This window comes from Aquila chrysaetos, chromosome 20 (assembly GCF_900496995.4).
Source record: "Aquila chrysaetos chrysaetos chromosome 20, bAquChr1.4, whole genome shotgun sequence".
Lineage (NCBI taxonomy): Eukaryota > Metazoa > Chordata > Aves > Accipitriformes > Accipitridae > Aquila > Aquila chrysaetos.
In genome coordinates this window covers 22,777,636-22,794,117 of record NC_044023.1, presented here as the reverse complement: position 1 = coordinate 22,794,117, position 16,482 = coordinate 22,777,636, and the positions used below count along the sequence as shown (strand labels likewise).

Sequence of the window (16,482 nt, the reverse complement as noted above, 5' to 3'; positions counted from 1 at the left end):
TTGTCCCCTGTGGCAGTAGGCATATAATATATTTTTTTATAGAGCTCTGTGTGCTTTTTTGTATTTCTTTGCAGCAATTAAATGTTTTAATTTCTTACCTCCTAAGAATTTGTTCCTGTTCTTAGTTCTCTTTATCTAATCCATGCTTCTTTGCTGCAAATGTTAACACTGCTATTCAAAGGCAAGAAAGGAGTTTCACTGGCACCATGGTAGAAAGGGTGAAAGATCAAACTACTTCATTCAGTCTTGCATCTTGTTACACCAGTATCAGGTAAAACACAAGTATTACAACTGATAGTGCAGGGTATCCAGGAGTCACAGCCCTAAAGTTTGTTTAGATTCCCAAGGCTGTAACTCAAGGACTTAAAAAATACTTGTGGCTTCCAGAACTGCTTCAGTAGTGCTAATCAAGGTCACGAGTAAAGTACTCTCATTCTGTATATTACAGGCAGCAAAATATTAGAATTGGAAGGAAAAGTCATGGCCATAGAAGAGAACCAAAAATAACATGAATTAGAGGTAGTGTCCGTTGCCAGCTGTGCATAATTGTTCAAAAGCAGTATTTGCCCAAATTCATCTAATTAACAAAGCAACCCATCTGATTTGTGACCCACTCAGTTGGCATGGGTAGTTATTTTAGGCAAATAAGGAAGTCTGACAATAAGGCAGTAACACAATGCAGATCTGAGTAGGGATGAAGACGCTTTTTGAAATAAGTTGTATTAGCTGAGTGTGTTAATGTAGTCCTACAGAATTTTCACACAAGGCATTTTTCATTCAGCCAGTTGTTATTGCTGCAGAACCCAGTGAAGAGAAAGAGGGATGTCGGCTCCAGCAAACGAAGGGGTCTGGAGGCAGCAGCCTGGAGGACTCTGCTGGTGGAATTACCTACATGGAGCTTCTCAGCTGCTGCCCCAGCTAAGCAGCTCCAGCAAGGGACCATGTTTAAAGTTGGTAGAAGGAAAAGAACTGGCTGAGGCATACACATGGTATCCCACTGTTATCGCAGGGCTCTTGTACTGATGGGGCATCTCTACAAATGTATGTTCTCCAACTTCTTTAAAAGACCTCAGGTGGAGTTGGAAAGCCACGAATCTAAACTGTGAATTGAGGCACGTTCGGCGTTCTGGTTCAGGCCTTGCCTTGTGAGGAAGTCGGTGGTCTGATGTGACAAACTTGCCAAGGTATTTCGAATGTCAGAGTGGGTGTGCTCTACTATCTGCAGAGTGCAGGGTTATGGATGTGTAGCAGGAAATTTAGGTGATAAAAAAGCACAATTTATTCAGAACCAGTTAATTCTACATTTTGTTGGTACAAAGTGAAGAATATTGCAGAACGTGACCACATATTCATACAAATAAGATCTTAAATTATTTTTCTCCTTATGCCACCTGTTCTAGCAGCTAAAATAATATGGAATCTTATATTGTATTATTACTTGAAAATGGAAACAAATGAAAAAAAGCTGCATAGCAGTCATTTTCATTCTGTGCTATCCATTCCCATGTCAGGTCTCTATTAGTCATGATCAGTGGCAGTGCAGGCAGGGCTGCTGCTTCTTATGCTTGTGGGCAAACGTTTGCATTGTAGCTCATTGATTCTGGGAAATCATAATAGAACTGAGACTGTGCTTACTCCTATGACTATTTGCTTACCTTAAGTTTGCAGAGGCTGATTGAATCTGAAGATAAACAGCGTAATATTTCCAGAAGAAGTATTGTATTCATAAATCTTCAGTTTGCCCATCTCTTAAAATTTCATATTCTGTAAAGAAAAGATTGTAGATGGGGTAACCAAAATGTGGAACAAACTAGTTCAATCATCCCTTCCACTGATTTTCCTAGTACTGAATTATCCTTTATTACAGTAGTGTATGTGCCTCTATTCTACATGACTCCCACTTACCAACTTGGGGATATTACCGTTAAGGTGCAGAATTACTGTCAGAATAATTTTTGATAGAAATAAGACATTTACTGTGCTTTACAAAAATCGAAGTAGTTCCTTGCACCTAGGGATTATTAGAGGTTTTCAGTGTGGATTTAATTACCAATATGGCAATTCGCATGTCACTTGTTGACTTGCTGTTACATTCTTGACTCAGCGTATTGGCAGTTGATGCCTGTTTTACTGGGTGCAAAGTTATTTAAAGGTTGGTGTTAGCATATTGGAAAACCCCCCCAAACATACAACAGTGTGTAATTGCTGAGTACTCAAGCATAATGTTTTACAAACCTGTGTCACTGAGTGGCTTGTCTGTTGACAGTAGTTAGATACAACCTTAGAAGAAGTTGGATAGTTAAGTATGAGCTTACCTTACAGCTGGGACTGATGATTGTAAAAGTCAGCAATTACTTCATGTAGAATAGAGAACTGGGAGAAGAGAAAGATAAGGAAACAGTTTTGTGTGAGATGCTGAAGTCAGGTCATGCTTTCAGGCAAGTGGGTTGTTGGGGTACTTGTAAGAACAGCCAGGTTGGTTTAGAAATCCCCAGAGTGGTATAAGAGTGAGATTTGAATTTATTTATTGGCTTTTATATATAGGAAGAACAATAAACCTGAAGTATTTAGAGAAGAATGTGACAAGAAGCTTTATCATTCCGCCTTCTGAAAGGGAGCTAGACCAACAGTCTTCAAATATGATGACTTTAATAATATAGCTAGTTTTGTAGTTATTAATGCTATAATTACTCATGGTGTGAATTATTTTCTTCTAGGTGGGTACAAGAAGAAGGACTGATAGTATACGAATGTTTTTAAATCAGTGCAGTGAGAGTACGTACTATAACAGAAGTTAGAAATGTTTCTTGGTTGATCTAACATTCTTCAGTTAATACAATGCAGTGCGAGGTATGAACCATGCCATTCTTCTATTAAAAGTGCCATGTGCTAAATATAATTTTTGTACCTTCTTAAATCATTGCAGTATCTTGGCAGTGTTTGTACTGGATTCTGTGTAAAACTAGAGATTTATCAACGCTGTTTGAATACTTAGCAGTAATAATGCTCCTTCTTGTACCTATTTGGTGTCTTGGTCTGAGAAGTTTCCTTGTAAAAGAAGACAAGTCCAAGGCTAATATTTCTTGGAAATATTAATGCATTTGTTCTTTCAGGCTATGCTTTTATTGCCTCTTGTTAATATGATGAAATGCAAATTTTCTATTGTCTATTTTAGAGACAAAATCTTGTTCAGAAGACCTGTAGCTGAGAAGTCTTGCGGATAATTAATAAAGGAACAGATTTGTCTGATGTTCCACTCAAGGACCATGTGCCTGCAGGAGACAGGAGTTTGGAAGGATAAAAATTAGAGGACTTCTAGTTCTCTAAAGTTTCTAAAGAAGTTGTAGATTTGAAAGCAAAGTTTTAACTGCAGTAATACAAACAGCAAAAGGAGCTGAATCAATAGGCAGACTGACATAAGAAGAATTTGTCTTGGCTTTCCAAGCTCACCAACTTTGAATTAGTACTTTCACATCTCTGATTTGCAGGCCCTTTGTTGCATCTAGCTCTACGTCTTGTAGGCCTTAACTACTGCAGGTAGATGATACCCATCAGTTTCATGTAGTCTTGTAGATAAGGATGTTCCATTTAAAGTGCCTAATGTTGGACTTGAGCACTTGAAAAACCTTGGCCTGTGGCTCTAGCAGTGTAAAAGCTGCTGTACACAAGCGAGTAATGAGAGCAGTGTTTTTGTGAGCATTGGCTCAGGACAGCAAAGGCAAGCTCTCCTTTCTCACCCTGCTGCCTCCTGTTTCACACTGGGATCAGGTGTTGTGCGTATTCCTGCAGGACCTGTGTGCCCCCTGACCTTGCACGTGTTTGGTGGCACGCCGGGTTACCCCAGTCAATAGCCCTTGCCATTACATGGCCTTGTAATGGGAGGAGGAGTGGTCTCGGGAGATTGTTAATGGTATAAGGTTTTCCATCTCATGGTCTGTCTTTCAAATCCAACACCTGGTTTTGGTGATTGAAAAGTTGTCAACATTGCGGTAACCTTTTGTACTGCCTGCTCTTGCCCTGCCTGAGCCAACAAAATAGAAACTTGCTTTATAACGGTTCACTAGAGAACATCAGAGCACACCTCACACTTTTTTTCCTCTATGAAAAAGGCAACCCAATAATCTCCTTCATATGGTTTTGAAAACGTGGAGCATTTCCTGTAGTAAAATTCTGTGTATAAGCCACATTGAAAACAGTATATTGCTTTAAAATACAACCCTTCAAATCTCTTAGAAGGTATTCAACACTGTAACCTTAGTTTATCTCTCATCAGATTATATTAGATTTTCTGGCATCTGTTGCCTAAACATTCAGAGTAATGAATCACTTTCATCTTGTGCTGGGCACACAGCGTGCACATACGTGCTGCTGCTACCTCCTGCATGGTGAATGAGGAATGAGAAAGTCAGTTTAGGATGTAGAGTTTTTCAGAAGTAAGCGTGCACATCTGTTGAAAATATTCCACTTATGTGGAAGTATTCTTCCCTTCCCCTCTTCACCTCGTTGAAACAAGATAGCTGATGAAAATCTCGTGTATGCCATAGGAAGTTTCTGGCTAAGTTAATTACTTAAGTCAGAGGTTGATGCGTATAAATATTCTCAAATGTCTAAAATAAGACACTATTTTAACTTTTCCTGTCTGAAAGGGACCTTTTGTTCAAGGTTTAAGCTGACTATAATACAGATGTTTTGGAAGTGTATCGTGGGAATGAACCATTTTGACTCACCTTCATACCTGTTTTCCTTTGGTTTTAACATGCTTTTTTTTTCCCTGCTAGTTTGCTACAAATGAGAAAATGTCTTTCTCATTTTCCCATTTTTGTGATAGGGATTCTTTTTAATACTCCTCCTATAAATGATTTAGTAAAGAAAGTCATCTCACTGCAGAGAAGTAAAATCTTCCCATAACTTCACTGAATAAAGGTCAGGGTTTGGTGGTGATGTTAATGGAAAAGAGAAATGAATCGTAAAATCCCTTCTAATATTTGTGGCTTGTCTCCAAAACAAAACGTTTAAACTACATATACTTAACATTTCCAGGTATTTGAAAGCACTTCTTTCTTCCATTTGTCTGCCTTGAGTTCTGTTCTTTTTCTGTTTATTTATCTGCAGTTGAGCATCCACCAAAACAAAGTTTTCATGCCTGGTGTTGAGGGTGGGATGGACTTCCCCTTAACAAAGCTGCGATGGCATGAAAGGCCAGGGCAAGGGGAATAGCAAAGGAAATAAAGTAACTCTCTGAGACGAAATGGCACACCAGAAATAACGTTTCTCAGTTCAGAGAAAGAAGGCCATGTCAGATTGTCTGTGTGGCACGTGGTTAGAGATGACAGTGCAGAAAATGAGAGCAGGGACTCTGCATCGTACTTCTGTGCCAGTTCTTAAATCCACATAGGAGGCAAATGGTAATGCTGCTGCAGTCCTTCTGCCGAGCCAGTGCATCCCGGCAAGCCTTAAATAGGACATTTCACACTAGGAGCAGAGCTGTGTCAATCACGGCTTGTTGATTGTTAAACTTCCGTGAGCTTTCAGACTCCTGCGATTTGAGTAGTGTGTATCTTGGCAAAAGGACACACATTATCTCAAATGCCATCTGTAATAGCTTACAGACCTTTTTATAATGTGCCCAATTTTTATCTGTCAAAGAAAGTTAAAGGAACAATATTTTTTTTAAGTTATAACTGGAATAATTTGAATTCTGGTAGGCACAGCAGAGCAATCTTTCAAAGAGCGTTATGTTCAGAGATGTTCAAGGTCTGGTCTGAAGTCAGCAGGAGTTGACGGTAACATTCAGATGTCAGTGAGCTACAGAAGAGGCCCTTGGACAAGGGCAGGCAGTCGAGAAAGTGGTTTAAATCTACTTTCCAGCTCCCCCAAATTTGGAAATTTTTTTTTTTATGAGCCTTCCTGCAGTCTCACCTGTTCATTTGAACATTGGCAGGCTTAATGAAGGAAGTTAGCATTAGAGACTCGGGAAGTTCTGTGTATTTAAAGCTTCCCCAGGTACCTGTGCTTGCTCCTGCATTTTGAGAAGGCAGCGGTGCTGCAGAGCAGCACATGTTCGTGCACCTTTGCTTCATGTGTTCTATTCTAGCACAGTGCTTTAGCCCAAATCCTAGAAATAATCAACATTTGCTAGGTGGTATTCTAATACGGAAGTGTAAGGGCACCATCTCACTATGTCGGTCTCTTCCCCCTTTCTTTAACAGTCAGATTCACACTGGCTGGAAAATTTGTGAGTCATCAGGGTCTTAGATTATAGATTCAAACTTGAATTGTAAACCTTCCAAATAAAAGACCAAATTAATGGGATTTAATAAAGTACAAAATATTTTTCTTTTGACCTAAATAATGTCTTTCATTTGTTTGGAATCAATTTCCCTCTGTAGTTCATTGGGGAAAAAGGTGCTTATTTTTAGGTGTGACACCTGTGTTTATTCTGGTTTTGTTGATTGGCCGTGCAGCTGTAAAAAGATTCTTCTGTTGTTGTAGCAAAACTTGTGCGGCCCTTCCTTGCATCAGTAGTCACAAGGACAGGAGTGGAACAAATGCTGTGTTTGACCATAAGTGTAAATCAGAAGCAAATCCTTGAAGACTATATAATTATTCTAGCAGGAATTTAGTGTATGTTAAAGACTGAGCACATGGGACTATCAATATCAATTAAATTGGTAGCTAAGGCAGAAGGGGATTTTATTTCAATTCCAAGATAACTTAAAATAAAAATATGGATTTTATTCAGTGGCCAAGACCTGCCAGTTGTGTTCAGAACATTTTTTCCTACTTTGCTGAAATCCTTCACCTTAGCTGGTACATCCCAGCTACTGATGTGCTTTATTTTCAGTATGGGTTTATAGTGCATGTTAAAATGTTAGATGAACTGTTTAAGTAGAACGTCACGATGACGTAAAATTTAGTCCTTGCTCTCCTGATTATTTCATGATGAATGATGCATTGAGAAAAGTAGGGTAGGAAATAAGTAGAAAAACAGTGATACATTCAGTACTGAGCAATAAAGTACTATTGGCAATTATATTTTAATGTGAAAAATGATTAATTTCTAAGAATAATTTCTTAATGATCTTTAAGAAAAGATACTGGATGATTACAGGCAATTATTTTTATTGGACAGTAACAGCAAAGTATAAAATTACAGAAATACTGATACTGTTCTACCTGTTCACCAGTCTACGCAACTTGTTACGCACCAAGTTCAATATTATGGGGAGGGTGCGGAAAAACCAGTAGGGTGCGTTTAAGATACTTTGGGCAATGCATGTTTCATATGAAGAATTCACCTAAGGAAAACATTTATTCAGTTATTAATTTAAACTTAGAATCCAAGCTAGTAATCCAGCAGAACCACAAATACTGGATTTAGAACTAATGGTTTGCATAATTAATATTTTTGATCAACCTTTTTCTTAAAAAATAGTCTAATTTTAAGGGAAAAAAAAAAGATTACAAAGTCTCATTTCATTGCCAGTTTTCTTCTGTTGTCTCACTCATAGTCTGCTGTTGCTTTAAAACAGAAAATTGTTTTGACAGTGTCAAATACCAGGGTTGGTACTGAAGTTAAATTGGATTTTAATTCTTCACTCTGCTGAAAGTTAGCAGATCTGTTTGTTCACCAGCCACTTAGCATATGACCTTGAGCAAGACAGCAGCAAGGGCTAAATTTTTTTGAAAAGTGGTCTCTAATTAGAAGAATTTCTATTCTCTGCTGTGTGCCTTGGGGGTACTTGAATCAGGATGTTGGAAAAACACATTTGTTGGGCCTTGCTTCTATGAGAAGGAAAGCCATAATCTCATGAATAAAGAAACCCTCTGACCTTGGCCACTTACTTGAAAAGAAGCACAAATACCATTTTCAGTAGGTGAACTTCTGTTTATAGGTTACATCCCAGAGTTTCCATGGAGCTGGCAGAGTGGTGGTAACATGTTCAGCCAAACTGTGGGGCTGATGGGAAACTCTCTGCTTAGGAACCAAGGCAGAGGACTGTAGTGTGCTCATTTCCAGGTTTTATTAGTGTTTAGCAGCTCCTGTTTTTCTCTTTCCCCACCCAACACACCTCACAAGTAGGTGATCCTGCTCCTGGAGGAACTCAGTAGCACACATGAGCTAAAGAGCGAGCTTGATTCCCAGTTTAACCAAAGAGGAAATCAGTAGTAATCACAAACACTATCTATAGTGTGTTGGCCAAGCAATTTTGAGGAAATACTTGTGAATGAGACCTTGTGCTGAACTTGCCAGCGTTTAATTTCTTCGCAAGGAAAGCCAGAGCACACCGTAGTTTTGCCCGTTTTAAAACACACAATTTTAGTGAAGTGCGCAGGACTTAGTTCTAGGTACCTAGCATATCTGTCTGTCTAGCATATCTGCATAGAAACACTGCTTTCTTTCTTTCATCAAGTTAAAGCTTAAGAAATTTCCTGGAGTTCGAAAGACTGTGGTGGAGTGTGACTTTGTTAATCTCAGGGATATTCTGAGCTATGCCAGGCTGTTTCAGAGATTGGGAGTCTAGGAGTAGGCTACTCACTTCTTGCAGCGAAGATGCAGTGCACAGTCCAGTCATCTGTCCTTAATGCAGTTAGCTAATCTGGATTTATTTACATCCTTTGCTGGATCAAGGCCAACATACTCTGCTCTTTGTTAAATAAATTGCCCAAGTTTGTATTCTTTGGAAATACAATCCCTTAGCAATAAGGACATGTATTTGGTTTTTTACTGTCACTGGCCACTATAAAATCTCCTCCCTGTTCTCTTAAGCACTTGATGTGAAAATATAGGCAAAAAGTACTGAAATAGGTAAGAGGCTTAGTCTGTTCTTAATTTACATTAGCATGTGTCTCACTTTGTACGCTTTATAAACAAAGAGATTTGCCAGCAACTTGTTAGATCCTCTGCAGGCACAAAGCTGGAAGGTAGTTCTATGCAAATTTTTCACGCTTTCTAAAAACTAAAGCATAAAAGTGGCAAATCCTGATGTGGCAAGAGAAACTTCAGCAAAATAAACCCAAGAAAATATCCCAAACATTTTTACTTCTTCCATGACTATTTAAAATTTTGAAAAACAAGACTTGTGTGCATTTTCTGCATGTTTCAGGGGTGACCTGCATCTCTTGTATTTAAAGCTTGTAACCAGTGTTTTTGCTGAACAACGAAAAGGGTTATCTTCTATTATTATTTTTTTGTTTGCTGGTTTCTGAAATGCAGCAATTCATTCTAGTTCATAATTGCTCGAATAATCTCACCTCATTGGTTTCCAACAAAGCCACCTAGATTGACACTTCAACAAATTGAAGGTTCAGTGTGGAATAAAAGCTAGCGACAAAACCTGACTGCTTTGTACGGAGGCGTGAGATTAATGGTTAAAATTATTTAGCTGCCATGCTTTGCCTCTGTGAAAACCAGAGCACAGAGTAATACTGATCTTATTTACAGAGAGCTTATTTTGCACCTTCTCACCCCACTTCTAACTACTTTTAGTTCATTCTTTCTTTTTACTTCCTCTGGCCGTAGTTTGCCCCTCTGATGGTTTATTTGGAGATGCTGTGCCTGAAGCACGGGAAACCCCAGCACTAGAAGCGCAGCCAGCTGGGCAGTCTGGGGTGGACGTGGTCTGCTGCCCTCCCAGGTGTGCAGGTTGCAGTAGTGACACATTTTCAGAAGGATGTCAGGAAAGCGAGACCCTCAGGGCCCACTGATGTATGCAGTGTGTTGTCCCGGGAGGAATGGTGAGTATTTATTGTGAATGTATAATTTACTGGTGCAAGGAGACTCTCCTTACAGGCTGTCACAGAATAAAACCACTTCCCCTTTTGTCTAGGGTCCTCAATTTACCTGTGATGATGTTTTTAAGGCTTTAATGTAGTGACACTCCGAACTGAAAACGTACATTAATGCAAAAACAGTCAGAGCTATTGGGCATGTATAGAGAGAGACCTGTCCACAAACCTATTTACATGGATTCTTCGTAATTGCTTTTGTCCTTAAATTCTGAGACTGACTTAGTGACTCTGGGTCCTCTCTCTTGTGTCTTTGGGCATCCAGCAGCCTCCCTTCCCAGGTGCGTTATCTGCCGATCTCTCAGCTGCCATTATTTCCCATTTCACTGGCTTAAAAATTCTCATGTGCACACTGATTTGGGTCGCTATTGTGAACCTGCTGTCTGGTGGGTCTCCTTATTTTTATGCATGTGGAAGTAGCTATTTCTGAATAACCTTTTGAAAAAGTCTTAGAGAGTTAAATGTGGCTGAAAAATCTGTAGCAGACTGTTGTAAGGACATAATAGAATACGGCACAAAAGAAAGACCTTCCTGCAGGGCTTTCTAACCTAATTATGTAGCAAATATGTAACTGTATCAGAGACTGTTGTTGAGCTTTTAAAAATTCTATAGAAAAGTTAATATTTTCTGTTCCATTAATAGCAGATCAGGGTTTGTGTGTGGTTGCCAGTTTTATTGGCAGGTTTATTAACTTCCTTTCTACCATAGTTATGACTTAGAAAGAGACCTTATTTTTTTCCTCTTCAGTGTGATTGTTGTTGTTGTGGTGGGTTTTTTTGTTTGTTTTTGGTTTTGTTTTTTTTTTTTTAAACCAGCTTTACTTATTTACTTAAAACTGTAATGTCTCAGAATCGTGATTGGGGCCAGCACCCTGTTGCACTAAGTGCTGTACATTAAAGGAATGATATGTAATGTAGTAAATAAACTTGCTTGAGGCATTGATAAAACAAACTTTCTTTTTTTTGGGTTTAGTCTGTTGTATATGTATTCCGCAGTCTATCTAGCAAGGAGACGTTAGATCTGATTCGTCAAGGTAGTTACAGACAAGCTTAATTCCAAGTCGGTGCAAAATCCCACTGATTTCCTCAGGTTACTCATTTGTTAGAGATAGACAAGTGCTAATATACAATGATAAATTGACTTCATAATGTACAAATCATGCATATGCTGTTTTTGCAGGTGAATTTAAATACTATCATACACTTGTGATAAATAATTTGGAAAAATTCTTACTTAGTCACGAGTTACCTATCCATGCCTCTCCAGACACATTAGCAGCAAAATTCCTACTTACCCAGTGATGCCAGCAGTGTGGTTTGGGATTTTCAGTGTACTGTCAAAGAGGTTTCAAGAATGGGTACACTGTCAGGGTGAAAGCTGACTAGCGATGGGCAAAATAATTACTTAAATGTTAAGGGCGGGGGGGGGAACCCACAACCTGAAATTAAAGGCTGTTCTAGTGGCTAGTACAGCAATATTCATAGCATTATTTGATACATCTAAAAGCTTAATAATAAAGATGTTCCCAATAGAGCAGTTGTGTTCTGAGGAATTGGTTGTAGTTTCACTTAATACAAGTTTTACCCATTATTAGGAGGTAAAAAACAGTTTCAGTGCCCTTAAAATAAGAGACGAAGAAAACAGGAGCTGTGTGTTGGGCTTTCTGGCTTCCAGAGAGCTTGTAGGTAGTTTGCAAGTAAGGGCAAAGTACATTTTGTGGAATGGGAACTGAGGCCTTGCAGTGGGCAGGAGATGAAGGATAAATGCCAAGAAACAGTTTTCTGCTGCATCCTCCCCTGCGAGGATCTTGGTGATAATCGGCGCTGTAAAAAGCGTATCATTTGCCGGCATTGGAAAGGGGAGTAGAGTATATTCAAGGGAATGATAACAAAAAATTAGTTTCCGTTACCAAGGGAGTGATGACAAAACCCTCTGAGATCATTTCCCTCCTGGTAGCTACTCCAAAAGTCGTAGATTCTAGGTTTGTTACGCAGGCCCACAAGTTGTGACAAAATTCAGCCTGTTTTACCAGTTCTGAAGATTGGAGAAATATTCCCCTTGCCTTGTTCTTGTGTGTGCATGGAAGCATGTACACATGTGTGTGCTTGCATGTACATTAATGCACACACAGAAGATAGAACTCAGTGGAATTCTACAGCTGCATCTGAAGTTAATTGACATGAAATTAATGCATTTCCCTTCCTTCAGGAATGAGGTTGCAAAACATTACATCCACAACAGTAAGGAAGGTCAGTTCTTTGTCTCCTTTTTGTGTCTCTCTAGACCCATAGCCTGTGGATAAAGCAATGTTATGTTTGGCTAGAGCCAATTGCCCTTGTTCTGTACTCATGGGGTGGACTGGAAAGGTAGCCAGAGCTGCTTGAAATATCTGGCGGGTTCGTTATGGCAGGTACTTACAGACTTTGTTGTCGTCTGCTGTGAAGAGCTGAGGCCAGCTTTCTGTAGCTGCCTGATGACCTGAAGGGTATGTAGGAGTTTGGGCAGGCTTTCTTTGTCTGAGTTGGTTTTACCTTGTATTTTTGGATGAAAAGATAAACTATGGAAGATGCAAAGGTTAAAAGGAGAACCTAGCAGCAGCTGGATTTAATGTCTCTGGTCTGAAAATAAAATACATTTAGATTGAAAAAACATCGCACTGAGGTTTTTCAAAATTAAGAGAAATTACTAGTTTAGGCATCCATTTCCATAGCACTGACATGCCAAGAGCACAGTGTGCTGGGCATGTGTTCCCTTTCATACCAGCCTGTGTCATGTTAATCCTTTCATCAGTGCAATTACTAGTTGTGGCCAGAATGTGTGATGGTGGTGCAGCATTTTTCTTCCAGCTGTCCTGAAGAGCTGATTAACTCACACACTTGCCACACTTAAAGGAAATGGGGCATGCAGAAATAGTGGAAAGATGCCTTATTAATTGCTGTAACCATGACATAAATACTTCATTGAGAAATAATTATCCTGGTATTTAGAATAAGGTAGTCAAAATGTCCAGGTAACTCAGAATGTTGGGTTGACTTCTGCATTCACATCAGTAAATAAACTCGTGATGACCATTTGCTAGTCATAGCTTTATTGATCACTGTAAAAGAAAACGAAAACTGATGCTCCCAAATGTAAGTGCTCAGAGCAGCCACAAGAAAAACCCGTCAACAAGCTTTAGGATAGCTGTTACCGGTGGAATCTCAGAAATGCTTGGAAACTTAAGACTTACTGAATAGTAGTGACTGATATCTTAGAATTTTCAACATGTATTACTTTATACCTTGTTGCCCTTAGGACCTTGCATAATGGTATGACATTAATTTAAATCTGTTTCTGCAAACTATGGTTGGTTCCCTATGTCACATTGTAACACAAAGAAGTTACTCGGGATAGTAAAGGATCTGCTCTTGTGCAGATTGTATATAAATCTAATTTTCTTTAGCATCCAGTTCTGAAATGAATAAATATGTTTGATACTATGTTTGTATTTTTCTGTATTACAGTTTACTAGTAAAAATTTGGCAAAGGTATGGATATTAAAAATAGTTATCACCCAGGCCAGGCCATATCTCTAAAGCTGCTGCTTATCTTAAATCTGCAATGTCTGCTTTGCCAGACGAGTGCTGTGTGATGTGCTGCGGCTTACTGTGACCATGCGATGCAGAACAGGTGCACTGGAATGGAGAACCTGGCTCTGTGACCTTCACTCATGAGAAGCTCACTATGCTTTTTTTTTACCTGGTATCTGCACAAGAGCAGCACCAAATATAAAATAAAAGAAATTTTTACTTACGTAGTGTTCTGCCTTCCACAGGAGTGAGTGTTGTTTTTCTTTTCCCCTTTCTTTCTTTTTAGCTTCTCCAAGAACCTTTGTTCTCCTCTACAGAAAGAGGAGAAGGGGAGCAGCTTTGTAGCAGGAATAGAGAGAAGAAACTCCTGCCTGAAGACGAGCACGATGGTGGGCAATCAGAGCAATTTGGCTAGCCAGAGTGCTTGCTTTCTGCTTCTTCACATGTTGAAGCTGGACTGCAGCAGTGTTAGCAGAGTGACTATTTATGTATGCAAATACTGCTCAAGTTAGTAATGATTTCTGGGATCAGTAACCACTGGAGTTGGTAGTAACCAATTCTTTCCTTCTGAGAAGGATGTATAATCTTATATTACCAGTATTATGTGATTAGAGCATGGAAATTCATCTTTGACAAGCATGGCAATGCTTGTAAATATTGCTTGTATGAGTGTTTGTACGTGTATTTGTTTTGCATTATTATTACATAGGCTTTTTTTCAACAGCTCATAGTGAATTACTGAGTTTTGGCAGCAATAATCATATTTACTTGGCATATCTATCTTTAAAAAAAAGTTCTGCTGTGTTCAGAGTTTTTTGACTCGTCATCTCTCAGTGTTGTATTTGTAGCTGCTTTTTATAAACATTCTCTAAATGTAGAGAACAATAGCAAAAGGGTTGGCTTGTTTTTTTCTGAACTCAGGATAGAGTAATAGTAGTAAAATGATTTATGTGCCCTTCTCCTAAGCCATTTACAGGTGTTAATCTTTACCATATTGCTTGTTAATCCAGCTGCCGACAAGCTGAGAGATTGTGTGGCAGGGATGAAGTCAGTCGCTTCCACCTCCTCCCTTGTATTGCCCTGTTTCTGCTAACTCTTCTGTTTCCCTCTCTAAACAAAAGGAGATCATTTCAAAGTGATTGATGATCATCTCCTTTTTTCTTTCATTAACTACTAACTACCTTAGAAAGCAGGCTTGCTGCTGTAACACCTGACAACAGATGGTCAAATGAAATAAAATAGATAAGGAGAGCTGGAGTCCATCAGACCAATTTATACAGTGGATTGTAGAGAGGAGCAAATTGGATGCTTCAAGAAGTAATACTGGGCAATCAGAGAGTGGTGGTTTTAGTTATTTAGTAATTGATAAGCCAATGGCCTTAACTCTTGTTTGAGGATACTGAATTGTTATCAAGGATGTATCTGAAGCTCCTGGACACTGTCATCAAGATTCCCATAAAATACATTCATTAATCTGCAAAACCTAAAGTGTCCTTATATTGATTGCCTGCTCTCTAACATCCAATCAAGAAATTTTCACCAATTCATCTCTTATGTGTGCAGCTTTGTTTATGTACCATCCTCCCAAGAAGGACTGCATTACATTGGTGAGTGTCTACACCTACTTGTTTGCATGTAAGGTGAGACTTTGAAACAGTGGGGTTCATCAGTCTGGGGGATACTCTCATCTCCCGACAGTAATCTCTTTTGTATAACCAACAAAAAGAAATATGCTCCTCTGTAGAGAACATCAGCAGCAACATGGGCACCTCCAGCTGTGGTCTGTGAAAGGGGCTAGCTGTCCCCATGCAGTGTGGAGGGGACATAGAGGAACCAGTCTCCTTACTTGAGCACCTAAAAATGCCTCCCCTAAAGTTCATAATTAGTGAAGTGAGCTTTCATTAGATATAAATAGGCATGTTGTCCTAGTCTTTGGGGTTTCCAGAATAAAACTTCCGTTTTACAAGGATGTATCAGGAGCAGGCTGAACTCCTCGATTGTTTGTCTTTCCTAAATGTGGTTTGAGCTTTAAAACTCCAGAATTCTTTGAAAGAAAATTTCCAGGCTAAAATCTATTTCAGGTCATCTAGAAAGGAGAAACTTGTAGAGCTGTTGTTCCTGTCCAACAAAATCTTACTTATTGTAAGGGAGAGTTTAGTGCTGTCAAACTTCAGTGTCTGCTTTCTTTCAGCTGGTTAATTAATCTCTTTCTGCTCCTTCACCTTCATGACGGAAACTTTCCTGGAAATATCTTTGTAGGGAGCCAAATTACAAGGCAAAGTGGACCACTTTTGATGTATTTAAGAAATGTTTTCCTTCAGGCTTTCCATGGAGAGTGCTCTAGGGCCCTGTGTGTGCCATCCTGCCATCTGAACCTTGTTAATGATTCCACCAGTCTTTCTGATCAATGAGTGCATTCTTTATGCACCTCGTTATCTCCCTCCTGGATGTAATGGCGATTGGGAAGGGGGAGGGGTGTTAGATAAGCCTTCCCAGAGTGTTACTAGAAAGATGAGAATAAATGTACTCAGAAAATGAGTAGTTTCATTTTCTCACAGTAACTCTAAATTCATACTAAATAAATGGTCTCTGCCTTTAGAATGATTTTAATGGTAACACATGGCCTAATCAAGACCATCAATAACTAGGATTTTTTCCAAGATATTTTAAAGTGGAGGATTGCTAGGAACAGTCTTGGCAGAAGTCACGCTGTGCCTGCCTAGGCTGTGGAAGAGCTTCATGAGCTATTCATCGCTGCCCCGTGCCCAGGGACCATGCTTTTGGGATCAGGAGTCCCATCTGCCTCTGTCAGGGCACTGGCTAAACTGCAAAGAGCATAAAAGCTTCCCTTCACTTTTTTTTCTTTCCTTGGTGATGCGGAGCAGTTGAAAGCTGAGTGAATGTCTGAATGTGTCAGAGGGTGCATCCCCAAGCCTGGCGAGGCAGCTGGGCACAGAGGGCTGATTCACGGCAGCGCCAGCCCTGGCTCCAATTTGTTGAAGTCCCTGGTGCTGATATGGAGGGAGGACAGAGTATTTTCTGTGAGGCAGGAGGGGCTGGCTCAGGCTCCTTCCATTCTCCAGCTGCACTAATGCACTGTTAATGCACTAATACAGATAGTCTA

General features: G+C 39.5%; 1 long non-coding RNA gene across 2 annotated transcripts in view; it reads left to right on the top strand.

The window, feature by feature from the left end:
• Positions 1-16,482, top strand: part of LOC115333393 — a 129,099-nt gene that overhangs the window by 57,340 nt on the left and 55,277 nt on the right. For both annotated transcript variants that reach the window (XR_005930930.1, XR_003920774.1), the window contains one exon: positions 9,524-9,738. This is a non-coding gene — a long non-coding RNA (uncharacterized LOC115333393). The remainder of the gene's footprint in view (positions 1-9,523; positions 9,739-16,482) is intronic.